The sequence below is a fragment of the Myxocyprinus asiaticus genome, chromosome 31 (genome assembly GCF_019703515.2).
Source record: "Myxocyprinus asiaticus isolate MX2 ecotype Aquarium Trade chromosome 31, UBuf_Myxa_2, whole genome shotgun sequence".
NCBI lineage: Eukaryota > Metazoa > Chordata > Actinopteri > Cypriniformes > Catostomidae > Myxocyprinus > Myxocyprinus asiaticus.
Genome location: NC_059374.1, coordinates 33,673,129 through 33,687,861, shown reverse-complemented (window position 1 = coordinate 33,687,861; position 14,733 = coordinate 33,673,129). Strand labels below are relative to the sequence as shown.

General features: G+C 35.4%; 1 protein-coding gene across 1 annotated transcript in view; it reads left to right on the top strand.

Annotated features, from left to right (window-relative positions):
* LOC127422243 (neurobeachin-like) overlaps positions 1 to 14,733 on the top strand; it is a 382,851-nt gene that overhangs the window by 233,397 nt on the left and 134,721 nt on the right. The gene's annotated exons all lie outside the window — the stretch shown is intronic.

Below are 14,733 nucleotides of genomic sequence, written 5' to 3'. Positions count from 1 at the left end.
GTATGTGGACTCTCCTATTTTTATAATTATTTTTATAACAAGTTTTACTTCAAAGAACTATCTATCTATCTATCTATCTATCTATCTATCTATCTATCTATCTATCTATCTATCATTGTATCTAACGTTCTATTGTTCGTTCTGTCGTTTGTTCGTTCATTCTATCTATCATTCTATCTATCTATCTATCCATCTATCTATCGTTCTGTTTTTCATTCTATCATTCTATCTATCTATCTATATCTATCTATCATTCTATTGTTTGTTCTATCGTTTGTTCTATCTGTCGTGCTATCATCTATTGTTCTGTCTATCTATTGTTGGATCTATCGTTCTATTGCTCATTCTATTGTTTGTTTTATCTATTGTTCGTTCTTTAAATTGTTCTATCGTTTGTTTTATTGTGTGTTCTATCATTCTATCTATCTATCTATCTATCTATCTATCTATCTATCTATCTATCTATCTATCTATCGTTCAATCTATCGTATCTATCTATCTATCTATCTATCTATCTATCGTTCTATTGTTTGTTCTATTGTTCATTCTATCTATCGTGCTATCTATCTATTGTTCTATCTATCTATTGTTGGATCTATTGTTGGATCTATCATTCTATTGTTTGTTTTATCTATTATTCCTTCTTTCTATTGTTCTATCGTTTGTTCTATTGTGTGTTACAAATGATAGAACAATCGTTCATTCTATCTATCTGTCTATCTATCTAACTATCTGTCTGTCTGTCTGTCTGTCTATCTAGCTATTGTTTTATCTATCATTCTATCTATCTATCTATCTATCTATCTATCTATCTATCAATCATTTTATCTATCATTCTATTGTTTTTTCTATCTATTGATCGTCCTATCTATCATTTGTTTTATCTATCATTCTATCTATCTATTGTTCTATCATTCATTCTATTGTGTGTTCTATTGTTCTGTCTATCTATCTATTTATCATTCATTCTATCATTCGTTCTATCTATCTGTTGTTCATTCTATAGTTCGTTGTTTGATATTGATTTATTATGGGTTCTGCAGGCAGATTACAAATGTAATCTTAATAGTTAATTTGATTATTTTTATATCTCAATTTTCTATGTATTTTTTATTTTAAATGATTAAAACCATAAGCATCATGAAAGTAAAAACTCTTTACTATTTGTACAAACATGTTATGCAATTTTGGCCCTAAAAACTGTTACACTGTGAAATTGCTTTGATGCATCTCAAATGCTGCCTTGTACCAAATTCATCAAGTTCTTCATACAAGAACAATAAAGTGTATCTAATGCTTTCTCCACTGCGCAAAGATCATAAAAAAGCTTGAGATGATGGCTTGGCTGGAAGTCGCTGCCACTATTCTGACTTATTCAAATATTTATGAAAACCACCTGGAAGGCACAACATTTGCATTGAGACAAAAGGTTATTGAGCTGGGGAACATTGTAAATGGTACTGCAAAACTTTCAACAAATTCAAATTTAATGGTAACCTGCTGGAGAAGAAAAATGATGCAATATGTTTATGAGCTCAAGGCGGTGTTACAGCTGAGCAGCTTAGTCTTATTCAATGCTACATTAACTTTCCCATTTATGCGGCTTCTGTAAAATAGGAAGCGTGCTGCATTTTGAAATGTGTGTGTGTGTGTGTATAGTTATAGTTGTCTATATGCATGTGTGTAAGCACATCCGCTTGAAACTGTATTTGTATTAGTGTGTTGTTTGTATGTCTTTGAGCATGAATGCACTCAAATTGTTTTTTTCTTTTTACTTTGTGCTAAAGCACACAGACACATAAAAAATTATCGAAACCTAGTATGAAAAATGTGGCACATCGTATTTTACACATTTACTTTTCTTAAAACACAAATGTTCCCTTGAAGCTTTGGAACACTGCATTGGTTTTCTGTTTTATTTTCTGCAGAATAACCAATAATGTTTATTATTATTATTATTATGTCTATTAGTCTTAGTCATTACCAGACAAGCAGTTCTGCTGGTTATTAGATAAATAAATAAATAAATGTTTTCTGTTGTGTAAAATCAAATTAAGTAATCCGTCAGGGATGATGCACCGAGAAATGTGAAGATGCAATGCTGCATAGCAATTCCTCAATGGCCACATGCACTGAAAGCCAAAAAACCAAATCGAGCCTGCCGAGTCTTCAGTTCGATCATACTTTATGCTTGCCTGATGATGAATGTCCTCTGTATTGAGTCGACATCAGAAAATCAATAGTTCTCAAATTGAAACAGTATAGGGTTGTATTGATTTGGGCTGAAGGAGGCTTTTATAGGACGTTGCCAGACAGCTCTGAGCCCAGAAATGACACACTATCAATTTTGGCTTTACACTGATAAATCAAGTCGAAATTGGATGTCAGATTTTTTTCTTCTCACTTTCCTCGGAGGGAGTTATTTTCCTTTCCTTCTCCTGTTGACCTCTGACCTCTGCCAGTGAATTATTAAGTTCTGTCGTGTCAGATGTGAGAAGACGTCAGCGTTGGAATAAATGACAGATAAGAAATCTATGAAATTAAAAAATCATGGAGCCATTTATTTACATGTCATCCATCGACCCATTATCTAGCCCTCTAAACCTCATGTCATATTCGGAGGCAGATGTAAGGCAGATTGTCGTCATGATCAATTAACTTTCCGCAAATCGTTGCACTTTTCTCCTAGTATGTTTGTGTGCATTCCAGAGTGCTAGTCATCTGAATTTCTGGTAACACTTTACAATACGGTTCCATTCGTTAACATTAGTTAACATGAACTAACATCACAATACTTTTACAGCATTTGCTAATCTTGGTTAATGTTAGTTACAACACACTAATACATTTTTAAAATCAAAAGTTCTATTAGTTAACATTAGTTATTGTACTATGAACTAACATGAATCAAATATATTGTTCATTCTTTGTTCATGATAACTAATGTTAACGAATGGAACTTTATTGTAAAGTGTAACCAAATTTCTATACAACAGTATTTTATTTCAGTGTACTTAAATAAAAAATTATGAATGTTCAGATCTGTTCAGAATATACGTTGAAAGCAATTTGAAGTGACTTGCATGTTTCAAACAATGTGCTAAATATAGTACTGCCATTAATATTATGACAAAGACAATACCATTGGCTATATTCGGAATGGTACTTCTTACTGTAAAGTATTTGCTGTATACTTACCGACTATTATTATGGAAACACTTTAAAATAAGGTTCTATTCTTGAACATTAGTTAATGCATTAGATACAGTATCTTAAATTTGCTTAACAATATTTTTTACTGCATTAACAGTATTAATTTTGGTTAATGTTAATTTATAAATATACAATTGTCCGTTGTTAGTTCATGGTAGTTCATGATGCATTAATGCATTATGCATTAATGTTAAAATGTTTTAGTAAATGTTAAAATTAACATTAACCAAGATTAATAAGTGCTGTAAAACAATTGTTCATTGTTAGCTCATGTTAGATAATGTAATTAACTTGTGTTACCAATACAACCTTATTATAAAGTGTTACCAATCGTACTTAAAATAGAATGTGAAACAGTAAGTATTATGCAGACTTTAATAGTATGCTACATTGTCACATGGTGTCATTATGTTTAATTCACCATGTGGTGACCAATTATGATCTTAGAAATAGTTATTTCACATGTTTAACCCAATTTTAAAAATGTCTCTTGGCAGCCTGATCAAATAATAAAACAAGAAAGAGTTGTTAAAAATTGCTGTAGATATTACCCATTCATTTGTAACACTGGGAATGGAAAATCGAGTGCATTGCATATTGAGATACAGAATTCCACACTGTGTTCTTTGTTGCACGCTGCAAATTTTTTGCAAATGTCATAGGTCACAGGGGTATTCCATGCATACAGAAAATTTGTTTAATACACACAGTATACATACTGCAGACTGCACAAATTGTACAAGTAGTATGGTAGTATGCTATTCCGACATAGTCATTGTCTGTCTTTAATTGCCCATGCTGCCTTTGCAAACCAAACAAACTCTGTCTCAGCACTCTTCCCAAGCATCATGTCACACTGAATAAACCTGACGTCCACTGATTTTCAATCAGCATTTTTGGCCGCCACGCAATGACGCGTAGCTGACTGCACCAGGTGTCCAAAAATGCTTCTTCGTAGCGTCCATTACCTGAACTTTAACATAGCTGTTCCAAACAGTCATTCAGATGCTAATTGCTCCAGCATGGCTGCCCGGAACAGAAATAGTAAAATATGTGGTCACAGTGGACGGGTGTCCCTTTGTTACATTCATACCCTTTGACAACATCAACACTTTGGCTGACAACTGATGGAGAATCGGCATCCGTAGACCACATCAGACCTTAACTTAACCTGACTTGAGTATTGACTGTCAATGCTTTCTCTTGTATAATTCCTTTTTTTTTTTTTTTTTGACGGAATGGGGGTAGATGAAGAAAAAAGACAGCACAAAAAGAGGCAGAGTAGTGGCATGTATTGATTTGTTTGAAGGCGGCGAAGAAGGGAGGCACCATTTCCCTTGAATAACGGTGTGCTTGGTCTCTTCTGTGATGAATGGCAACAGTCCAATACTGAATAATAACTTTGTGATAGAATGGAGCCTTCAGTTACATATGGCTTGGTAAAACAGTCTCATTGGGAGTGGCTGAAAGAGTTATCAATTCTAATTGCACCAAGGGAATGGAGAAGGAGAAAGGCAATAACTGCAGCCACTAGAGAGAGGTTTTGGCACCCCTGAAATGAGATTTTGGTCTGAAGTCTAGTAAAAGATGCATTAATCTGTGACCGATCTGCTGCTGCATTCATTTCCATAGTTTTGCAAGTTACAGAATGTGTAGGTTTGGATTACAAGAAAGATGGAGCTTAAGAAGGTTGGGGAAAGCAGGAGAGAGAAACACCGGACGTAATTCAAATGATCCTTGACGTTTGAAGACTGATGGAGCTGATTATTAAAATGACTCTTAAACACACTCTTTCTTGAGTGCCCTGCGAATGTCATGTTCCCATTTTGTTTCGAGCCTTGACATGTAGAGACCACCATTCTTGAGGTGTTCTGGCAACCAAGGAGTCCATATCACTATGGTCTTAATATTCCAATATGAACCAAAAAAGTGCTGTTTAATGCCTAGTAAGCTACAGATAATTATGTATGTATTAGTTACTTTCAACTACAACTCCAGTCAAACAATGATATTTTCTATAAAACTTATTTCAAGCATTTAAGCTTTTGATCATTGGAAACATATTTACTGTGTGTCCAAACCTTTGACTGGTAGTGTACATTGATAAATTGTACATAGATTGTACAATTATTTGATTCCCTCAAATTCATGATTCCTCTGTCACCAGAAAGCCCTGCAAATCATAATAACTTTCATAATAAGACTTCCATAACAGCCCACTTTTGGTAGGCCATTTATTATGGGAATCTACAAGCTAGAAACTTTCATGGCTACTTTCTTACTCAAAAACCCCTCCAATTGTTCTTGACCTACACAAAGTCACATCCCCTTGGGCATGCTTAACCTCAAAGTCTGTGCTAATTATCTCTGGAGAGAGGGTTGTTGGAACGATCATCAGTTTCTATGGGAAAGAGCTGGGCTGCTGGAGTGTTCCCACTCCGTTGGCTTCGTCTTTGATGAGAGATGGACGGTTCGCCGAAACTGGAGAGAAGGGACGTCTGACCTGTACTAGAACTCTATCTCTCATCCAGGCAGCTGTGTCTGTCTTCATCCAACGCAATGACCCACAGTGCAGACCTTGCCAGTCTTAAGCCAAAGTGCTTTTTATGTGTTTGCTTATGTATTCTAGCTTGAGAGGCCGAATTTGTCTACATAATGAAGACTGTCCCTCACAACCAACAAAATGACAAATACTTCACGGCACAAAACAGGTTTTACTTCAGGACCCAGAGTTTACATTGGACTTTAAGTGGCAATCTAACACAATACAAAACTCATAACTCATACTGAATGTAGTCTGGGTTGTAATTTATTTTACCTTCTGTAGTTGTGTTCATGGCTTTTGAGAATGAGAGCATTTCACAGAACCTGTCCATTTTAGCATCTGCCTAATTGGTGACAGATGAATTTATGCCAAAATACCATAGAATTTGATTTGATGCACAGCCTTTGGAGTCACCAAAATTAAGTTTATTTATTTTGCTATGACTGTATGGTTAGTTGATTTTAATTACAGACCTGCAACCCATTTTATGGACAGTCCAAACCAGTTTTACAGCAAATAGTCCTCTATCATAGTATTAATAAAGTAAAATCTTTATTTACAAATGCATCAACATCCTGACCTGCTATGTAGTAACAAGATTAATTCCTATAAATTCATCCTGTTTAAATTATATCAGATAGTTGGACTGTGAGAGAGGGAAATGAAGCAGTGTTTACTACATCCAGCCACATCCCATAATTTGATTGGGCTGTGGACTATCACATTCTGTTTTATTTCATTTCTCAAAACCTAGTGCTCATTAGAAATGAATTCTTAACCTATATTAGAAAAAAAATAAATAAAAAAATGAAGGCTTGAAGGTAAACAATGAAGAAATGCATGGTTTACCTTGAAAAAAGAGACTTGAGAAATGGGCATAAGCCTGCCAGTTGGCTGGATACTTTTTAATAATTTAATGTGAGTGCTTTTTTGTATATGATTTTGCTCTGAATTAGATGTGACAGCCTGGACAAAGATGGAAACTTTAGAATAGAGAATATGACCTACTCCTTCATTTTGAGTCACATTGTCCCAGATACACATTTTGAGTTTTATGCATTAAAGTAAAAAAAAAAAAAAAAGCATTTGAATAAATATATACTGACAATGGTTTGGGGTAGAAATATAATAATTATATTGTTATAAAGCTTAGACTTTCCTTCTTTCTATAGTGCAAATGCATTTCTGGGTCAGAGTGACTCAATATGACAGAGCAGGTGACATATTCAGAGGAGATCAGTTAAGTGAAAACTGTTTTTATATATATATATATATATATATATATATATATATATATATATATATATTGCACGAGGTATCCTATTTTGTGACTTTTTGAAAGTACATGCCGATTTCATTCCGTAAGGAACACAATCGCAAAAAAACATTGTGAAAGCATATTAAATTATCTTTGAAAGGATTTTGGCTGTCCAGCACCAAAGATCAAGCAAAATTAGTATTACTGGTACCCTTCTATTTCAAACAGACACGTGCAAGGAAAGTACAGAAAGCATATGTCTTGTCTTAGCTTAACTGAAAGTGTTGAGCGTGTGTTTATTGTCATAAACATGGGGAATGGCAGCCATAACATCACATTGTCTGTGTGACTGAAGAAATCCAGCCAACCCCCAAAAATAGACCAGTCACTGATTACCGGCATTTTACTAATTATACTTAATTTATGTCCCCAATGGATGCTTTTAATGGAACATAATGGTGCCTTATTGAATTCCCCTTCATTCCCTTTCTCTTATGTTGCACAACAGGAGGCTTTCTGTGGTGACATGATATCTGGAAAGCCATCGTCTTCAATGCAATATGATTGTCAGTCATACTATATAGGTTATTCATTTCATATTTTATTTATTTGTATATCTTGTATTAGTTTATATATATATATATATATATATATATATATCATTGTAGTTTCCAGAGAAAATTAACTGTCCTGTTCTTTAAAAAAAAAAAAAAAAGTTAGTGTAGATATTTTTTTTTAATCCATTAAGAAATCAATTTCTAGTTTAATGTTCTTTTGGCTTTATTTTTTGTTATATTTATTATATCATGCTAGTTTCTAGAGAAATTACATTGTTTTTATCAATGAAGATGTCCATTACAAATTTAAGGATAAGGGTAAAATGTGTCATTTCACTTTTCTGTCTGCCATTTGTCAACAGATTACCTTGCCCCAAATTTACGACATTGGTTGACTGGCTGGTCTGGATGCTCAAACAAATAGCAATGTTTTAATAGCACCACAGACCCACAACGTTTACATTTTCAGAGTGGCTATTTGCACCCAGGTGTAAATAACAGCGGCTATTTGTACTCTAATAGTTTACTGGAAACATCAACATTTACGACAAGCTGCATTGTAAGTGTTGCTTCATGGTGTAGAGCGTAACGCCGGTGAGACTCTGCCTTTTTGAACCCGGGTTCGATTCTGGGTTTGTCGCACTCTTTTTCCCATTCTGTTTCCTGTCTCCTCTCTTAATATTTTATTTAATACTACCTATAATATTACATACAAATTAATATAATGGTAGTTTTACTATAGTAATATTGTTGTAACCATGTTTATTTGGCAGAAACCACAGATTTGATGCAATTAACTATGGTTTTACTACAGTAAAATGGTGTTGTTTAAATAGTAACCATGTTTAATTTCGTGGTTACTATAATTTTACTTCAAAATACAATGGTAATAGTATGCTTACTGTAGTAAAACCATGCTTCATTTTTGTAAAGGAAGATTAGGATTAGGTTTAAGTGTAGGGGTTGGTGTAGTGTATCTGTGAGACTCTGAATAAACACAATAAACACACTGCAGTGATACCCCTATACTGTTAGTATTTAATTAGGGGTGCAGACAGCATCTACCATTATTTGTACCAGGGATGGGGTGCAAATAATATTTGCCACTATTTGCAATGGGGTGTAAATAGCATCTACCTTTATTTGCACCAGGGTGCAAATAGCATCTGCCTTACATTTTTCGTGGGAAATGAACTCATGGATGCCTTATTATAGTTGTATCTGCATATTAAGCTGGAATAAGATAAATAATTTTAATATTGAAAAAATTACATGCTTCACCTCTATGTTAACCTTTAGAAGACTTCAAAAAAGGTTTTCATGTTCAGGTGGTTATTTTAAACAGTTATTTGACAGGACTATTCCGACTTTTAACAGGACTACCATTCAAGAACAAACAGAAGATTTTTTTTTTTTTTTTTAAGTAACTATAATACATACAAAATATACACTACTCATGCAAGTTCTGTTAGACCATATAGGAGACTAAGAGGTGGCCAAGCCAGATGTCCAGACAGGACTCTCGCACAAGTGCCTCTAGCATCCCTGTATCCTCCCACGTAAATGAATATTCTTTGTGGAGATGTACAATGAAGGTCTCTCTCTACTTGCTTTGACCGCTCAAGCCCTGTGGTACAGCAGGGAAACAGAGTTATCCATCTCATGAACCAGGCTCCTATAATCCCCCACAACACCAGTGTATAAGCCCAATAGATCATATCTGCAGCCAGGCTTTTCAAACAAGCTCCTCTCGCGTCCTCTAAACATTGCTATATTTTTTTAGATGAAATTGTTATCCTTTGCCGCTCTGCCATTTTAGGCTGAATCATGGCTGTCAAATTTTTACAACCTTCCACAAACAACACATGCCCTATGGACACAAGAGGTTTAAATCTTGTTCTCTCACTCTATTGCTTTCGAAGAGTGGTTTTTTAATGTGAAGAAGGGAGGGGGGTATACACACGTTTATATACCAGTCTTTTTTGATGCATTTAGAAAAAAATAAGACTCCAAGCAGTAGTAAATAATGACTGGCATGCTGGCCGGCTGATAGTTTTGGTTATCAGTGCAGGGAAATTAGCTTTTAAAATGCAGTTGGAAATCCATTTAAGTGATTGATAGGCGATGTGACTAATAAATTTGAGCCGCTTTCGAAGAGGGCCGGCCCTCCACCATCCTTTATGCCTGTCATCATGAGCTGCGCGGTTGGTAATGTCGAGCGTGTCGGAAGCTAATTCTAGTGAGTGATTACCATTCAGATGAAACAGCTATCAGTATCCACTACTTAATGTGAAGGCCAGTGAGAAAATAGTCTTTCTTTTATTACTTTGTTGAGATAGAACACAATTAGGTAGACTATTAGTGTCTTTACTCCAAGACTGGGCTATTGTTATGTGTCACAGTATGTGCAGTGGCATTGTGTTATTATGTTTAAAATCACACTGCATCATAAATACACCAAAATATTTTGCATGCTTGCATTTTTGCCTCTTAAAATGTCTAATTTAAGGATGCAAGCTGTGGGGGGGAGGGGGGGGATGCAATGAAAGTGAATGGTGACTGAGGCTAACATTCTGCTTAATACCTCCTTTTGTGTTCTAAGGAAGATAGAACTCATAATGGCTTGGAACCACATGAGTTAAGCACATGATTACATAATTTCCATTTTCAGGTTAATTATCCCTTTATCTTAGTTTATATGACATGAACAGAGACTAATGCCTCTTTTCAGGTATGATGGAAATTAGTATATGGCTCAAACAGAAATGGTGCATTTCCCCAAGAGTAGCTGTTAATGAAGACAACCCATGTGAAATTATCATCTATCCCCCAATTAGACTAATCATCATTCTCTAAGCCCTCTTTGAATATTTTATTGAAATAATGAAGGCAATGTGGACCACTTCATTCTTCTTCAATTGACCAATTTAAATTGTTTAGTATATTTGGAAGACTGTGTTGGATCTTGGTGTATGCTCCTGTGGGATGAAGGCCCCCATCTAGGGACCACCCCGGGTGAGGAATCTCACGTCATCGCACTTTTGGTATGGGCCAAATCCGGCTTGATGTTGACCGCAGGGTTTAATGTGTCACTGGACCCCCATCCAAACTTGCGGAAACCACCTCCAAACTGAAAGCATATGCTTTAGGGGAAAGAGAGGGTGAAGAAATGTAAACGGTGTCATCAAATACCCTTCGGTTTATCATTTATTGTAATACCACTGCTCTCCGCTTTCTGTCTAATCCCCTTATTACAGTAAGAAAACGAAAATGTTTGGGCTTTCCTCTCAATTGCTGTACACAGACAACATACCACTGTCAAACTTAATCAAAATTATCATATGTGCCGTGGGAGGGAAACCCAGACATCTTCAAAGTCTACGTGGATTTCTTCCCCCCAACATCCTACATCGCCTACTCGCTGGCAGCTTTGGAGGTTATAATCTTAAATGGTAATCGCTTTGCGGCCTCTGTGGGATTTACATTTTTTTCACGCTGTAATCTTGCATTTACAATGTCATTTATGTGATTTTAGCCTCTCCGCCTTTTGACATCTCTGTCTAGCTGAAGCTCTAACAGTATAAGACTGACAACAGACGAGCCCCAGACATGGTGCCTCGCTTTTCATACCCCAGCGAGTGGTGAACCTTTGGCATGCAGCTCATGTATGCAAACTGGCTTTGTTTCCTGTACACACACTCTTACACACACACATTTCTGATTTATGTTAAACTGAGACTGAGCACTCGTGTTGCTGTCAAAGCTCGGCTAAGTCCCTTGAGCCTCCTGATTTCTTGACATTTGTAGATATAATATTCACGCAACAAGGAGCAGCTTTTGTGATGTGATCCTGCTGTAATACTTTAATCTGTTTAGACTGCCTCAATATTATGGCAGAGTGGAGAGAGACCTATTCAATACAATCTATAGCTTGAGGCAAACACCTCAGTATGATGTTTTTTTTTTATTTATTTATTTTTTATTTTTTTTTTTTATGTAATGACCGCCTCATGTGTTAAAGTGAGAATGTGTTAAAAAAGCTTATTTTGTTATGTTTTTCTTTGATTTGTCTTATTCTTTTTTCACCATTTTTTTTTTTACACTATGGATTTAATCACTTGGGCTTATTTTAAAAAAGTTTCTTAAAAGAGTAGTTTACCCAGAATAAAAATTCTGTCATTATTTACTCACTGTCATGTTGTTCCAAACCAGTATGCTGTTATTTTTTCAATGGAACACAAAGGGAGAATTACGCATTATCGGACAATTTTCATCAATGTTACCAAAATTTGCGTGGCACAGGAACTCGCCATGTTTCAAAATTTTCACTCGGACTTAAAATTTTAGAGCTTAAGTAGAAAGGTAGATTTTCAGTAAATAACAATTTCAGTTTGCATCTGTTCCTCACATTAAGCTATTGTATGGAAGAAAGGGTCATAGTGCAAAAATTTTATTATCTAATTTTGTGATACTTTAGTAGTTTTTTATGGTGAATTTTGCAGCCTGATCTCATGGAAATTACTTGACTGTGGCAATTTTATTTTTTCCAAATGATACTAGTTCCTTACACCTATCAAAGCAGTTCAAAAATAAAAATGTCAACTGAGTGGCGCTAAAAGCGAGTAAAATGTTCTTTTTTATAGGTTAATGCTCTATCAAGTTATAAATAAACAAAACCCACCTCCCTAACTGATAGTGTCATAAAAAGCAAATATGACTTGAAAAACTCAATTTCTCAAGCAGCCATGCCATTTTGTGCTGCTTCTATGAAGGTTTCACCTCACATGCCGACTCATGCTCTGCCAGAAGTGTACCCCCACATGAGAACGATTTTTCAGTTGAGTTACCGTGCAATTTTATTACAATCAAGAAAGCTTGTAAATGTAGTTATGTAATACAAACATATTTAAAGTAATATATACAGTGTTGCCTTACAAGTCAGCACTATAGTAAAAGTGTTTTGATGTCATATGATAGCAATGTGTGAGGAACTGGGCGAAAAGTAAGTGTTTATGAACTGATAATCTGCTGTTTTTCTCCTGATTTGTGTGAAAGGGAATACAAGTAATTGTTGTTGTAGTGTGTCTAGTGTCTAGTTTTTGTTTTATCCTTTATGAAGCTTGACTGGTGTGGCCACCATGAATTGTCATTGTATGGAAAAGAGCTGCATGGAGATTATTAAAAAATTCTTCTTTTAATGTTCTAAGAAAAAAAAAAACAGGATACATTTGGAATGACATGAGTGTGAGTAAATGATGACAGAGCTTTCATTTTTAGGTGAACTATGTCTTTGTTCCAAAATTCCTCCAGATTGTTCCTTAACCTCTGTTTGTAGGATGTGAACAGAGACTAATGACTCTCGTAATAGTTTTTGATGGAAATTAGTATATGGCTCATACAGAATGGTGCATTTCCCCATGAGTAGCTGGTGATGAAGATAAACCATATATGGAATTTGTTGATTGTTCCATACCATGCTGTCATCTATTCCCCAATTAGACCAATCATCACTCTCTAAATCCTCTATGGAGGAAATTAGCTCCAGTATTATTCTGCTCTGGCCTGCTTTTCCTTTCTTTGCTTTTCTTTTCTTTTTCTTCTTGCTCTTTTAAAGCCTTTGAAACATCTCCAGCCTGGGCAGCACACTCGAAACGAGCTGCACAGTAACCTGATGCTGGTCCCTGCCCTTAATGGTTTGCATTAGCTGCAAGCAATAAAATTAGCCAGGTCCATGCTAATGTTGGAATAATCATTTACAAAGATGGTTACCACATGCTGTAGCTGTTTTCCTCTCTTTCCCTCTCTCCCTGCCTCTCATTTTGTCTTTTATACGGCCTCTAATTCGCTGTTATTAATAATGAATAAAATCACAATTTTCTGCAGCTTGCTTCAGGGCCCTGGGAATCATTTCAATGAATATTTCAGCACGTTATTTTAATCACAGCTGCACGTATGCTCTAGGAGGGGGTCCCGATTTTATTGGCCTGGGGTGTGACTATGGTGAGACCCCACCGTCATTAAAACCCCTCTCTGGCTACATAGAGGGCCCTACCTCTGATTTACAAGACTTGTTAAGAAACACAATAAAAAAAGGAGGCAAGCTGCGCCATTTATACTTGTAATGTGATACTATATTTGTTAATGGTACTTGCTGTTATTTATTTGCATGCTGGAAACCAATGGCTGCTGTTTTTCCCCAAGGTGGCCTCATGCAAAAGCATGTCTGGGTTTCTGTAGAGAGTAGCTTTAATGAACTTCATGAAATTAGCTATATTTTAGCAGCTATTGTTTGATTCCCTATAATGTGTAACCTTCGGTTTGGGTGCCCTCCAAACTGCAATTCTCTGTGGGATTGTATATAGTGTATTACACTACAATAAAATGTTTAGAGTGCTTTGTTTGTGTGTATCAGATTTGTTTCTGTTGTAGTGCTTCACATTTCGAGGCATTAAAAAAAAAAAAAAAGAATAGTTTGCAAAACACTATCCCTGATGACTTTTCTTTCTTCCATGGAACACAAAAGGAGATGTTAAAGGGAGAGTTCACCCAAAAATGAAAATTCTCTCATCATTTACTCACATGCCCACTTGCCATCCCAGATGTGTATGACTTTCTATCCTCTGCAGAACAAAGATTTTTAGAAGAATATCTCAGCTCTGTTGGTCCATAAAATGCAAGTGAATGGTGACCAGATCTTTGAAGCTCCAAAAATCTCAAAGGCAGCATAAAAGTAATCCATAAGACTACACTGGTTTAATCCATATCTTCAGATGAGATATGATAGGTGTCAGTGAGAAATAGATCAATATTTAAGTATTTTTTATTACTATAAATCTCCACTTTCACTTTCAAAATGGGAAAGAATATGAAAGTGACAGTGAAAGTGGAGATTTATAGTAAAAAAGGACTTAAATATTGATCTGTTTCTCAACCACAATTATCGTATTGCTTATGTAGATATAGATTTAACCACATTGAGACTTATGGATTACTTTTATGCTACCTTTATGTGATTTTATGGAGCTTCAGAGGTCTAGTTACCATTCACTTGCATTGTAAAGACCAACAGAGCTGAGATATTATTCTAAAATATTTGTTTGTGTTCAGCATGTATATATGGGATGGCATGAGGGTGAGTAAATGATGAGAGAATTTTCATT